Source organism: Zea mays, chromosome 3 (genome assembly GCF_902167145.1).
Source record: "Zea mays cultivar B73 chromosome 3, Zm-B73-REFERENCE-NAM-5.0, whole genome shotgun sequence".
In the NCBI taxonomy this organism is placed as follows: domain Eukaryota; kingdom Viridiplantae; phylum Streptophyta; class Magnoliopsida; order Poales; family Poaceae; genus Zea; species Zea mays.
Genome location: NC_050098.1, coordinates 203,703,075 through 203,717,390, shown reverse-complemented (window position 1 = coordinate 203,717,390; position 14,316 = coordinate 203,703,075). Strand labels below are relative to the sequence as shown.

At 48.3% G+C, this 14,316-nt stretch overlaps 1 long non-coding RNA gene and 1 pseudogene across 3 annotated transcripts; both read left to right on the top strand.

The window, feature by feature from the left end:
* Nucleotides 1–5,996: 5,996 nt before the first annotated feature.
* On the top strand, nucleotides 5,997–11,090 carry LOC100384301 (homeobox-DDT domain protein RLT2 - long chain acyl-CoA synthetase pseudogene; annotated as a pseudogene). Of its 2 annotated transcripts, NR_159416.1 has the most exons (5): nucleotides 5,997–6,925; nucleotides 7,594–7,664; nucleotides 7,910–8,992; nucleotides 9,112–10,075; nucleotides 10,503–10,824. The product of NR_159416.1 is annotated as a homeobox-DDT domain protein RLT2 - long chain acyl-CoA synthetase pseudogene, transcript variant 2 (transcript). The 2 variants fall into 2 exon arrangements; NR_159415.1 differs by lacking the exon at nucleotides 7,594–7,664 and having other exon boundaries at nucleotides 6,033–6,925; nucleotides 7,910–10,075; nucleotides 10,503–11,090.
* Nucleotides 11,091–11,639: 549 nt separating this feature from the next.
* On the top strand, nucleotides 11,640–13,735 carry LOC118476739 (uncharacterized). The gene is made up of 2 exons (XR_004857348.1): nucleotides 11,640–11,906; nucleotides 12,976–13,735. It is a non-coding gene; the product is annotated as an uncharacterized lncRNA (long non-coding RNA).
* The last annotated feature ends 581 nt before the right edge of the window (nucleotides 13,736–14,316 follow it).

The window sequence follows — 14,316 nt, the reverse complement described above, 5'->3', positions numbered from 1 at the left end:
ACAAAAACACTGACATTCGAAGTGCCGCTACAAACGGAACTCCGGTTCCACCTCCACACCGGGAAGCCTGCGGGGCGACGAGCACCGGGGGACCCGCCAGCGACCTCTGCAGCAGCAGCCATGGTCCCAGGACGGACGCGGCCGCCGGAGGGCTCCCGTTCGCGTTCCCGCTCAAGGGACGCGAACCAGCTATTAAAGCCAAAGAGCGGGCCGCTCCAAAGCGCACTGGCAGGTCCTCGCTCCCGTCCTCGCCACGAAAGCGAGGAAGAGGGCGGAATGTTGCATCCTAGCTGGGCAGCAACAGTTCGCCATCCCCGGCATGGCTGGAGGACGTCTCCTCCGCAGAGCTGGAGGATGGTTGCCACCACCAGAAGCTGGAAGAAGAGGTGGCCAGCCGGCCCGCGCGGGAGGTAGAGCCCCGGCTCGCCTCGCTCCTCGCCCCAGCAAGAATGATGAACATCCTTGAGGCTGAGGGCGGGACCAAGATCACAGCCCGGCTTGCCTCTCCCCATCCAGGGGCTGGAGGTCACCGTTTTGGGTGACCACCGGCGGAGGGGCGCAACCGGGCTGTATGATGAAAATCCTTGAAGCCGAACGATGGCTGAAAGGTACCAACTCCCGCGGAGTTGCGTTCCTCCGACGACGAGGCGGAAAGACGGCGGGTAACCCCCATCCGGGGGCTTGGAAGGTGGAAAGACACGATGCATAAGGGAGCGCAAAGACATGGTCGCCTTCCAAGGGGGTCACCCTCCTTTTAAAGGCGGCTCTCCCTACTTGCGTCCCCAGTCGTCGTGGGCTGAGTCTTCTCCAACACACCCCAAGGATCTCCCCTACGGCGTGGGGGCTGGGTCCCACACGTCATGCAAGCCGGCTCAGAGCAGAAGAAGCCAAACCGCCGTGCGCGGTGCGTACAACCGCCCAGCGGTTACAAGCAGCCCTCCACTTTTGCCCAGACCAGCAGGCAAAAGGGCGGGCAGCCATGCAGGCGGCATGCAACCGCGCCAAGCGGGCGCACTTCTCCGACTCCCAACACGCCCGGCACGGAGGCCCAGGCCCACGCGTCATGCAACCGGCGCGCCGAATGCTTCGTGCATGCAGCTGCACCGCCACTTGCGCCACCACCGCGCCTCCTCGACTGCGGAACCAATACCGCGACTCGAGGTGACCCAGCGCACGACCCATCAGCGCCAGCCTGGCGCGACGGTCAATACGGCCAAAAATGGGCCGGTAGTAATGGCGGTGGCAGGCGGGCAGGAGCAGCGGTCACGTCGTCAGGCAAGCCTACGTCCCATCCAGGGGCGACGAGAGAACCCTCTCCCACGGCGTGAAGACAACGCGCCCGTGTTCCGTTCCTCGAACGGCTCGCGCACGCGCAACGGCCGCCTCGCGAACCACTCACCCCATCGCATTAACTCCGCGGCGGGACAGGCGGCGCCCCTGGCAGGAGAAGCGGGCAACGCTTCACCTTCGCCATAATGACCGCGTCAGAAAAGGTACGCCGCGCCGTTCGATTTCGCATCCTTTTCCTTTTTCCTCTTTCTCTCTCTTGCAACAGGGACCGGGAAAGGGGGATACCCCGAAAAGGATCCTTCCCCGTGAAGGAACCTGGCTCCGAGCCTCCCTACTGATCAGAGGTTCGAAGGCTGGCCCCTCGGAAGGGTTCAACAGCCGCCTCAGAGCGCGTGGGCTCCACACCCACTACTGGTCAGAGGTTCGAAGACCGGCCCCTCGGAAGGGTTCAACGGTCGCCTCAGGCTACTCGGGCTCCGCGCCCACTACTGATCAGGGGTTCGAAGGCTGGCCCCCGAAGGGTTCACAGCCGCCTCAGACACAGAGCGAGGGATGACCATGGGTACGTTCGATACATAACCAAGGCTCGGGCTGCGCTCCCGAGGTACCCTAGGACATTTCCGAGACCAGCGGGAACGATCTTGTAACGGAATCCCATCAGAGGGAGGCATCGAGCCCTCGGACCCCGTCGCTAGGGGACCGGGTCCAGCAGATCACCCGCAGGTACTTTTGGGCGCGCCTCTAGGCCTCTAGCCGACCCCTAACGAACGGGGCACGGACGTCCACTCGGATTACCCGTCTGCAGCTCACCGGGGACACCATGTTCGGCGCCCACCGAGGGCAACATGGCGCTCTCCCCCCTCCTCCTTGCGGAAAGGCGACGCAGGGGCGTATGTAAAAAAGTCGAGTCTGACCCTGATCGCCCTCTCGCCCTATGCAGAGGCTCGGGGGCTGCTCTCGCAAACCCGGCTCTGGCCACACCGTTGACAGCGTCAACATACCAGCCCGAGAACTTGGGACCCGACCGTACACCTGGGCTACGGCCAGCTCGCATGAGGGAACGACCAGACCAGCCGAAGCATTACGCGAGGCATTAAGACCTCGGAGGAGTCAAAACCACTCCTCCAAGGCCTCGGGGGCTACACCCGGCGGGTGCGCTCGCGCGCACCCACCGGAACAAAACGCAACCGAGAAAGGCTGGTCCCCCTTGCAAAAAAGTGCGACGAAAGCCTCCAAGCGAGTGCTAACACTCCCTTCGAGGCTCGGGGGCTACTGTCGGGGACCATAATTAGGGGTACCCTCAAGGCTCCTAATTCTCAGCTGGTAACCCCCATCAGCATAAAGCTGCAAAGGCCTGATGGGTGCGATTAAGTCAGGGATCAGTCCATTCGAGGGACTCGATCACGCCTCGCCCGAGCCTAGCCTCGGACAAGGGCAGCCGACCCCGAAGGACCTCCGTCTCGCCCATGGCCCCCCTCCAGCGGCGAACATATTTCCGGCTCGCCCGAGGCCCTGTCTTCGCCAAGAAGCAACCCTGACCAAATCGCCGCACCGACCGACCAAATCGCAGGAGCATTTAATGCAAAGGTGACCTGACACCTTTATCCTGACACACGCCCCTCAGCCGATAGAGCCGAAGTGACCGCCGTCACTTCGCCGCTCCACTGACCGGTCTGACAGAAAGACAGCGCCGCTTGCGCCGCTCCGACTGCGGTGCCACTTGACAGAGTGAGGCTGACAGGCAGTCAGGCCCGGCCGCAGGCACCATAGGAAGCTCCGCTCCGCCCGACCCAGGGCTCGGACTCGGGCTAAGCCCCGGAAGACGGCGAACTCTGCTCCGCCCGACCCAGGGTTCAGACTCGGGCTAAGCCCCGGAAGACGGCGAACTCCGCTCCGCCCGACCCAGGGCTCGGACTCGGGCTAAGCCCCGGAAGACGGCGAACTCCGCTCTGCCCGACCCAGGGCTGGGACTCGGGCTAAGCCCCGGAAGACGGCGAACTCCGCTCCGCCCGACCCAGGGCTCGGACTCGGGCTAAGTCCCAGAAGACGGCGAACTCCGCTCCGCCCGACCCCCGGGGCTCGGACTCCGCCCCGGCCTCAGCCGTCGGTCTCCGCCTCGCCCGACCCAGGGGCTCGGACTCGACCCCGGTCACGGAAGACAGACTCGACCTCGACTTCGGAGGAGCTTACACATCACCCAACCTAGGGCGCAGACCAGCCACGTCAACAGGAGGCGCCATCATCACCCTACCCCGAGCTGACTCGGGCCACGAGAACAAGACCGGCGTCCCATCTGGCTCGCTCCGCCAGATAGGCAATGATGGCGCCCCGCATACTCTGTGACGACGGCGGCTCTCAGCCCCCTTACGGAAGCAAGAGGACGTCAGCAAAGACTCAACAGCTCCGACAGCTGTCCCTCCGCCAGGCTCCGGCACTCCTCCGACGGCCACAACATCACACCAGCTGGGTGCCAAAACCTCTCCGGCTGCCACAACGACATGTACTTAGGGCGCTAGCTCTCCTCCGCTAGACACGTAGCACTCTGCTACACCCCCCATTGTACACCTGGATCCTCTCCTTACGCCTATAAAAGGAAGGACCAGGGCCCTCTTAGAGAGGGTTGGCCGCGCGGGGACGAGGACGAGACAGGCGCTCGCTTGAAGCCGCTCGCTCCCTCTCCTGCGTGGACGCTTGTAATCCCCTACTGCAAGCGCACCCGACCTGGGCGCGGGACGAACACGAAGGCCGCGGGATTCCCACCACTCTCACGCCTGTCTCCGGCCACCTCACTTCCCCCCTTCGCGCTCGGCCTCGCGTCGACCCATCTGGGCTGGGGCACGCGGCGACATTCACTCGTCGGCTTAGGGACCCCCGGTCTCGAAACACCGACACCATGTGTTTATACTTAACTGGCAAACAGATGGGGGATCTAAGATTTCACTGAAGTAAAAACACGTGCCAAGGCACGACCACGGAAAAGGAGATTTTGGTGATGTTATCATCTTTGTAGGAACAATTCTATGAAGTACAGTAAAAATAGACTAAAAACAGGTAGAACGAGTATAAAAATATATTGAAGAATTATGTAAACATTACGAATAAAGGAGTTGAGTTATTACATGCACTATATGGATTATAGTCTGCTAGATTTATTTGCCAGATCAACATTTCATCCCAGATATATAAAAAAACAAGTTTCCTTAACATTTAGGCGATGAATTGTCAATAACTTAAAGAGTAGTATGCACTTTAATATATAAATAATACTAGGTGTGTTAACCTCTTTACAGTCAATACATATGCTTCAAGGTAATGGGAAGAAGTATCTAAGATTGGTGTATAGTAAGAAAGAAGCCAGAGTAGGTGCAAACTCATTTCCATGCCTAAAAGTGTTTAGATTTTGGACAAATGGTCAATGCACTATATCATTCTGTGCTTACTTCAGTGATATCTCTAGGTGCCATCACACTGTAATCTCTTTACTATTCTTTCAGGTTTCTTTTATTTAATACCTGTTACATGATCTTGAAGGAAGAATTGAATTTTTGCATTGGAACACTTGCTATTCTGTTGATAGGCTGTTACTGAAAACAGACCTTACTTCTTGAGATTAATTATTATACTTTGTTGCTATACATGTGTTTAACCGAAATACATATCTATGGCTTCTCTTCCTCCTGCTTTACTCAGGGTGAAGCAAGGCCACAATACTATAATCCTGATCAGTTAACTGGCGTTAAGGATTTGTAATGTTTTCACTGCCCGTTGGTTTAGGCTTCATGAGACAGTCAAACTATCGAACTGCACTATATGAGACAACCAAACACTTCGATAGTTTGGTCAACGAAGAACATGTTTACAAGATGCACAATGTAGGGTTCAACATTAATTTAGGTGATCATTTTCGACATATAAGTGGTCCCATGGAATTGTATCTCACCAGATAAATTGTTGTGGAGTCGTACACTGTTCTATTTCAAATGCCGCCATTCCCAAAACATATATTCTTGGAGGCCCTGGCAGCGGTACAAGGTGTCAACATAATTGCTTATGGTTAAGCATTATATATTTACTCTTTAGAAATTATTTGTGCGATTCCATTTCAATCTATTTGGGTAGACATATTTATATCATTCTGATTTGTCGTCACTATTATACTCACGCCGCCCGTCGCCAGGGCCCTAAGTCCATTGGAGGGTCGCAATCTGTGTTCCGTGGCATCGCACGGGCACGTTCCTAGTGAGTAGATGAAGACTAGAAAATAAAATAAAAATGCATCTCATGTGGATTTTGTTTGAGCATTCAGATATAGTTTGCATTTCAAAACCAAACTTGATATTGAATTTGAATAAAGGAAATAGAAATAGAAAAAAAAACTAAAATAGAAAAGAAAAGGAGGCCAAACCTATTACCGGACCGCTTTACCACCTCGTCGACCCAACTCCCGCACCACCATGTGCTCCCTCACGCGTAGACATGGGGCCTCGCATGTCGGCCAAACTAGTCATCGCGATTGGGTTGTTGCTGGCTTGCTGCGGTCGCCAAACGGGCCCCTCCCGTCTGCCCACCGGGCTATATGCGCATGCGGAGTCACTCACACTGTCCATGGGCCCACGTGTCAGCCTCACACTAGGCTCGCCCAGGGGCTTCTGTGTCACAGGCATGTGGACCTCAACCCTTCTTCCACCTCGCGTTCATTGCGACCTGGCGATAAGTTCGCCTAAGAACGCGATCGCGTAACCACTGCGGTGCCCAGACCGCTTCGGTTGAAGGAATCCCTGCCTTGGCTTCGCACTATATCTCTACAATTCCTTAAGAGTATAAGGAGGGCGTCCACCACCCTCACCCTGGTTCCGCCCTCCCCCCGCCGCTCGCCGCTAATCTCGCCGCGCACGCCCCCTCCCTCGCGTCCACAGCTAGCTTGCCCTCGCCTTCGCTGAATCCGCCCCTCCCCGCACTCGCGCATGGAACCACCCAGCCTCCGCCCCCGTCCACCTTGGCCCCGGCACCGTAGGCGGATCTGTGCCTTTCCTCGCCCGCGTCCACCCCCATCGCCTCCTCCTACACCTTCTCCGCCATCGGCATCATCGCCTCCGTCCTCGGCCCTCCCTGCACACTGCAACCGCCTCCTGACGATGCTCGCGTGGGATGGTGACGGTGACGCGGCGATCCGTGGCTTGTGCCCCCTCCGCCGCCTCCAGCACCTTCTCTGCCATCGGCATCTCCATCCTTGGCGCGGCATGGTGAGTCAGCGCACGCCTCCACACCATGTCTCACTAGATCTGCCGCTTTGCTAGGTCTTTCCTGCGCAATGGGTCCTGGGCGGGTGGACACGGTCTCGATGGTCTCCACCGTGGAGCCGGAGATGGAAAAGGAGTAAGGCAAGGTGGTGGCGAAAGCGGAGCCTGCGCCCGCCGGACCGAATCCTCGCCGGATCGCCCGGCCTGCCGGGGCGACGCTGCGGACGGCCTGATCCGGCTGGAATGGCGGCGGGCCGACGAGGGATCTAGCGGAGGTGGGTGTCGCGCGGCAATGGCTGCGGCGGAGGCGCGGCGCCGGTCAGCGGTCTGGGCCCTGCTGCCGCTGCTGCTGCGGCTGCTCCACCCGGTCGCGCTCGTGCTGGCCAACACCGAAGGTGCGGTGCGGCGGTGCGCCCGTCTTGCTCTCCTCGCTTTGCTTGCCTTGCTCTTGCTCACCACCCGCCGCCGAGTTGGCCCGTCTGCGGCTGGGTGGTTTCCGGGAGCTCTGTCTGCTCCCACGGGACCTACTTCAAATCGGTGGGTTGGTCTAGCACACCACGATGCACGCGGCAAGTGCCGTTCCCGAGGGGTTTGGCTGGGCGCCATTCCTGGCCCTCGCGGAGCCGTTTCTGCGTTTGGCCAAACAAATTCGAATTTACTTCTGCTCTGCCGCGGATTCGGGTGTCTGGCAACTGGCCGTGTCGTCCTTCTCCTCGCTGCAAATTTCGTGCTCTCCGAGACCAAAACTTAGAGAGTTTAGTGTCTTGGCATGATTTATTGGGTTCCTCCTACCCTCTCTGAATTCATCTGACTTTGGGGCGTTCATGCTGCCCCCGTTTCAGCCGTCGGTCCTGCTGCGGCCTTGTGCGTCCTGACGTGATGCCCTACCTTCCTTGGCTTAGTACTACTGTTCCATTAAATTGCTTCGCTAGATTCTGCTTGATGTTTGCTGTGCGCTGGTTTGTTCGGGCAACGCTAGCACAGTCGCCTTACGTGGTCGTTAGGCTTGATTTGGACGTCTCCTGACGTGGTTTTGTTGTCTCTGGCTATACTTCTGTTTCAGTTCGTGGCCGGGCAATTCTCAGGGAGGGCCTCGGTGTCTGTGTTTGGTTATGCTACTCAGAGTGATTTGAAGTACGTTAAAAATATAGATTATTAACAGTTTCATATAGTGCATGTTTTTTGGCCAGGCAGTAGTATGTGATATGGAATGTGATTATTAACATTTCAATTTGCTTGTCTTCACAACCTTTATACTCTGCAGGGTGTGGTCATTTTTTTGTTTAATTCGTTTCTTCATTTTCAAACCTGAAAATGTGAATGCAAACTACAAATAGCTTACAGATCAAAATTACCATGTTCTTTTTACAAAATTTTAGGTTGGCCCTACCCTGCTCTTTTTAAGGCTGAAATGCCCTGGTCAGCCTGAAGAGGAAATCTCTCAGAGAAACAAAGAGTCTTCAAAATGGTGAAAGGGTAATATAATGATTTTACCTTCCTGCTCGGTTATTTTAGTGCGTTGTTTGCCTTATAGAGTAAAACTTCCCAGTTCCTTGTTTCTCCATTATGTTTTGTTTAATTTGTCTTAATTATGCAGTATACTGAAATAACTTACACAGGAGAAATTTGAGGTAAAGTATTTTAGAACCGGACAACCTTCAGTTTCAGTATTCAGAGTTAGACAATCACACTTTTCCAAAGGTATCCAATATACAAATGCATTAGCCTATGTGCGAGTAAATGATCCAGTATATATAGTCAGACACATGAAAAAAGCCACTTTAAAAATCATAAGATTTAGCCTTATTATAAGATAGTATGGCTTATCTGCATCTTCCAGTATAAAAATCATGTCACTTTAAATCATTGCATTGCAGTTCATTATAGGATACATTTCATCTAGAGCCTTATTATGGAGACATGCCACTGCTGAATGTTTAGCTTCAAGTTGTTCTCTAGAGCCTTATATGGAGACTGACTGTTTGGCCTGCAAAACATTTCTCTGCAGTTTTAACAATATATTTAGCATTCATGGTTAGTGTACAAAGTTACTACTATACACTTGTGAAGTGGAACTTGATGATATCTTCATTTTTTGACTTTTTGTGCTTTAGGCTCCTCTTCTTGGATCGACTGCAGCAGTTAGATCTGCACATGTATATCTTTGTTTAATTATCGTCTCCGTATTGTAAGATTAATTTGAGCTTCCATTCTACTTTTGCTCCACATATGAAACATTAAAAGATACTCTAATTATGCTATTTAACTCCAAGGGTGGAGGTGGAATGGGTGATTATAACCACCTGCAGGTTGTGTACATATCTTTAGTACATATCCATTATGCTATTTAACTCCGAAAGGAGACAATATGCATCAGTTTCAACAACTTTGTTGTTTCCTTTTCATGCTGTCTTATAGGATGGCATTTTCTGCTCAATTTGTCCGTTGCTGATTTCAGTCGGGTAATGTTCTTTCTGCACAATGACTTTTGCTTGCAAAGTCGAGTTTGGCATTATGCTTTGTGTAGATGTATCTGAGAATTGCATGACTGCATACCCTTAACATGAAATTTCATTTTTAGAGATTAGATTAGATTAGATATGTCGCTGATGGAAGTCCAACTAATAGCGAACTGAAGACCGCCGACCTTGTGTCTACACCCGCACATTCTGTTGCATCTATACCTCCTTCTACACCAGCACTTCATGTTGCTCCTGCACTTTTGTCTACCCCTGTCAGATGCTCATCTCCATTTATCACGCCACCATATTGTTCCTCAGGTATGCAAGCAATTTTTATTTTTGATCTTTCTCCTTGTTAGCTTGATTGATCTTTCTCCAGTATTTATTTGTGGGCTTGGTTAATCTAGGTTCCATTTAGTTGTTGAATTAGTTCTAAAATCATAGTGGAACCAAAATAATGTGTGGATATTTGCAAACGAGTTTCTCTTGAAGTCATGGTGTGAGGAAAAAAGGTAATGTCCTTCACATTATTCTGGTTTAGTATACCTTGTTGATTATTGACATATGTTGGTCATGTTGGTGCTCCACTACCTTGTTCGTATATTAAGGCATGCTACATTTCTTAACTACGTACCAATGATGTGGATACGATTTTTGCAGCAAAGCTATTTTTATCCTGGTGTTATCTTATCTATTCTCATGACAGTGAATTTAGTTTTATTGTTGACCTCCCACGGTTCTTGACTTCCTAACATCGGCCACTTTATTTTTAGTTGATTGACTGGCATGAGGGTGGATACTTGACTGTTGATTTACCAATGTCTCGGGGAGAAGTTGTCATTGGGGGTCCAAATGTAACTAAAGGCTATTTCAAGGATGAAGCTAAAACAAATGATGATTGTGAGCCCATATATGGAGAACATTATAATCAATACTGATCCTTTCCATAATTACTGTGTTGCGCTTGTGGCAGCTGCACAAATTGAGCTGTAAAGCTAGGCTTCCCAACAAGGAGTTAAAACAACAATTCCTCAAATTTGTGCTAGAAGCAAGAGGCTGTTAAAGAAGTGCTCTTTAGCAAAGGTTTGTGTTTCCTGTTCACCTATCAGCAACTGTTTTCTTTACTGTGTTGGATCACCACACGTTTATAGCTAACTCCATGCTTATTAGAAGCGGATTTGTATCAAAGAAAATGGTTTAGCATCCATTGATCTTTTACTCATCCATGCTTTGATTTTTCTAGAAATGTATAGTTTTGGCTTGATCCACTGTTACACCTGGTCTACTAGAAGTGGTTTTTTCTCTAATTTTAGCAACAATATAAATATGGTAATAAGAAAATATTTTTCTAGGTGTCATTTGCTCGTACTTTGTTATGGTTTGTAGTTAGTGGTACTTTTGGCACTTTCTATAAACAAAGGGTAGCCTTTTATTCTGGACGAGATTATTGTTTTCTTAAATAATCCAGTCATTGATTGGTTTAAACTTTAAAATATATTTCCCTTTGTAGGTTTCGTCATTCTTGCCTACCGCTGTCCCTTTGCTTCAGAATACGGTGAAACAGAAGTCCTTCATTGGCTCTTCTCATCTTGGCTCACATGCAGTACTTGAATACCAGTTTCTTCCTGAGCAGCCAAGTGATGCATATGAGAGGGGAAGCCAGTTGCGCTTCTATGATGCTCTAGCAGAAGTGTTAAACTCAAGGGTAGATTCGTTTTCTATAGGATCACACTTTACCCATGTAGTTGAGCAGGCACCTAGCTATACATTTCACAGTCAATCATCTGGTTCTAGCTGTTTGTCAAATATTATTGCTAGCATGGCTCAAATCCAAATATTATTGCTAGCATGGCTCAAATCCACGGTCAAAAATTGGCATCCCTCAAGTTGTCAGATTTGAAAGCTCCCTCGCATCCCCTAAAAGATTGGGTTATCATGATGAAGAACATGTCACGTGGACAGAAAAACACAAGAACTATATTTATGGATATACTATTTTTTTCTTCTTTTGTATTATTATATTCATATCCTTTTTTACCTTTATATTATTATTTTTTATATATGTTGTATTTGTCTAATATTACTTCATCATAATGAGGAAGCTAAGATTGCTAGGGAGGTTGAGGCTCATGAAAAGAGAATTAAAAAGGAGCTTGAGAGTTGAGAAGCAAGGTCTACTAAATAGAAAGGTCTTCTTTGGTTACACTAAGAAAGTTCGTGCATACCTTACATGATGTGTTGCTAATCTTTTTCGTATTTTTGCAGAAAGAAGAACAAATGTAGAGGGAAATGGAGAGACATGATCACGAGAGATGTAATGAAGAGAGGTTCATGCGTGAAAGGCAAAGGAAAGAAGAAAATTCCATTAGCAACAGAGACGTATACTTATAACTATTATGGTAGATAAAAAATGTTACAATGTCTCTCTTCTATAGAACGAAACTGGGATATCATTCATTGATATATGTTCGATTTTATTCAATAATTATTATATAATTGTGCACCGTCGCAACGCACGGGCATCGTACTAGTATATATATATATATATATATATATATATATATATATATATATATATATATATATATATATATATATATATATATATATATATATATATAAGCCACATGCCTTCTCCCCCTCCACTGTCTTGAGCAAAGGAGCTGGGAACCGTCCTGAAAGAGAGCGCGTGGGCAGAGAGAGATCGAGGAGAGATAATCCGTCTCCGTCGTTGATTCATGCGTGCGCCGGCGTCGAGTTCTTAGGGCCAGGACAGGAAGCTTTGCCACGTCTTCGGTAACGTGTCCGTAGCCTTCACGAGAGGGGAGTACCACCAGGTCACCGATGATTTCTCACCGGAGCCACCAAGCCGTCGTCTACCGTGGCTAGCTCGAGCCATCGTAATTCGTCACCGGTAAGTAGCCTCTTCGAGTTTGTGATCTTCTTCTACATGTATTGAGCGATTCGAGGGGAAGGAACGGGGCACCAGTACCACGGATGGGTTACCCCGGCCATGGCGTCGCCGGGTATGGGTCACAACACCGCTCTGACTCGGCAAAAAGGTGAGAGGAGTGTGGTGGTGCACTATGACCATCGGATCCTTATTGAACGCACAAGATTAGATCATTCAAGTACCAGTTCGGGGATAGGTCTGGACCGTTGATCTATTTGCGGATGGCTAAGATTAGATTGTGTCTTCATTAAACCTAGATCGTCGAGATCGAAACGGTCTAATTGAGTTAGATATCTGCAAACCCCTTCACGCGTTAAATCAGGGCCATTGATCTAGATCTGAGCGGCTCATATTAACCGATAACCCTTCGCCCGAGCATTTTTGCAAAAGAGACCTCATATATTTTAAAAATAAACCTGTTGTCCCCTGTACGATAAAAGTTATTAAAAAGAGGTCCAAGAATTTATGATTACACCCTTGCTTTTATGTAAATAGTGCCTGCATTCCAATAAAGCCCAAGAAATTATAAATTAAATCTGAAAATGATTTTTAGTATAAAATAAAATCCAAAAGTTAGAAAATCAATAACTTCTCTACTTTAACCCTATTTTAGTCCGTTCAAATTGCGTTAGTTTCGTAATAAAATTTCCTATGCAATAGCAACATCATTTGTGCTATATCACACATCTGTATAATTAGATATTGTGTAACCTATAACTATTAAATTAACTTCTCTAATTAGGGATAATCTGACTATAATTATAATTTAATTAAAAGATGACCTCTAACCTACTTATAACCTAGATTTGTTATTTATTTGTAATATCTTTTATCACAAGATTTATATTAACCAAAATAACATAGATCTTTCGAAAATCATATATTTTTAACCGTAACTCTGATTTTAGTGGTTCTTGAATCTATGATCTCGTAGCGGCGCGTAAAATATTCTTATGCTGTTTGTTTATATGCTTTGGTGTAATATTACCATACCCGTTATTTGTTTGATTGTATGTATTGTTACGCATAGAAGCGAGATGACGAGAAATCAGAAGACCAACTTGGTAAATCACTTGGATATCACAAGTCTAAGGCAAGTTGTGTCCTTGTCACTATTTTTACCTAATAATGTTCATGTTATTCACTGTGAGATTCTCAGGTTAATTGGATGGGACCTAATAGGTTACCCTAGTTTTGTTTACCCCACACGTTGCAAACAAATGAACTATTGGGTAGTTTAGATATGATCTACCTAGTTTTTGGGAAGTAATGATATATGACATATGATCATGCTTTTATCATTGTTACTGGATTATTTATTGTTCATGATAAGATTATGGTATTAATTGGAACATGGAGCTTAACTTGAGATAGCAGTGCTACTACAAGGGGGGAATGGGACACCCTTGACCAAGTAATTAGGAAAGCTAGGGAGAGATTACCTTACCCAAAAGGGTCAAGCGGGGAGTGCGTCGCTGCAGAGTATACGGAGGTCCTCGGGTCGAACTGTCTGTACAGCTTTTTGGACGAGGGATTCATATGCTTCCTTCTTTCTAACACCGTAGCGGGTTTTCTCGAACTAGTGGAACTTTGGAAATGCCTCGTAGTGCTACCCTACATCGCCTCCTCTATAGAGGTGTATGGGATTCATGACCCCGTGGAAGGTGGGTATCACGGCTTGTGGGTAAATATGTGCAACCTCTATAGAGTGTAAAACTGGTATATCAGTCGTGCTCATAGTCAAGAGCGACTCATGACTCTCACGTGATTAACTTATGCATTAAACTTAATCTATCATTTGCATTGTACTATGGGATTTGTTATTAATTGTGATCTCTTATTTAATTGGGATGATATCTACTTATACTTAATAACTGCTAATAAAATTTTGACCAACTTGTTAAAAGCAACGTTGAGCCTTAACCATTCTCTTTGGTAAGCCTTACACTTTACATGAGCCTCCACCATAAGTGAGCTCATACACATTATTCCCCACAACTTATTGAGCGATGAACGTACGTGAGCTCACCCTTGTTGTACTCACCCCCAGATCAAGAACATGTAACATAAGCTAAGGAGAATGAAGGATGTAGCGATGAGTTTGTGAGAGGTCTAGGTCGTTGTCTCCCGATCAACTATGGTTGTAGAGGATTGTTGTCGTCATATGATATATTTATTTAGCTATTTTGTACAAAACCTCTACTATATAATTAAGATGTGACATTACTTTATGTACCATGAGTCTCATATGTGTGAGACTTGATTCTACCACACATTTGATTTGTGTCTGGATTTATCCTTAAATTCGAGTGACATGTTTAGAACTTATCCAAAGTATAGAACTACTGCAAGTTCCTCTTTTCCAAGGTTT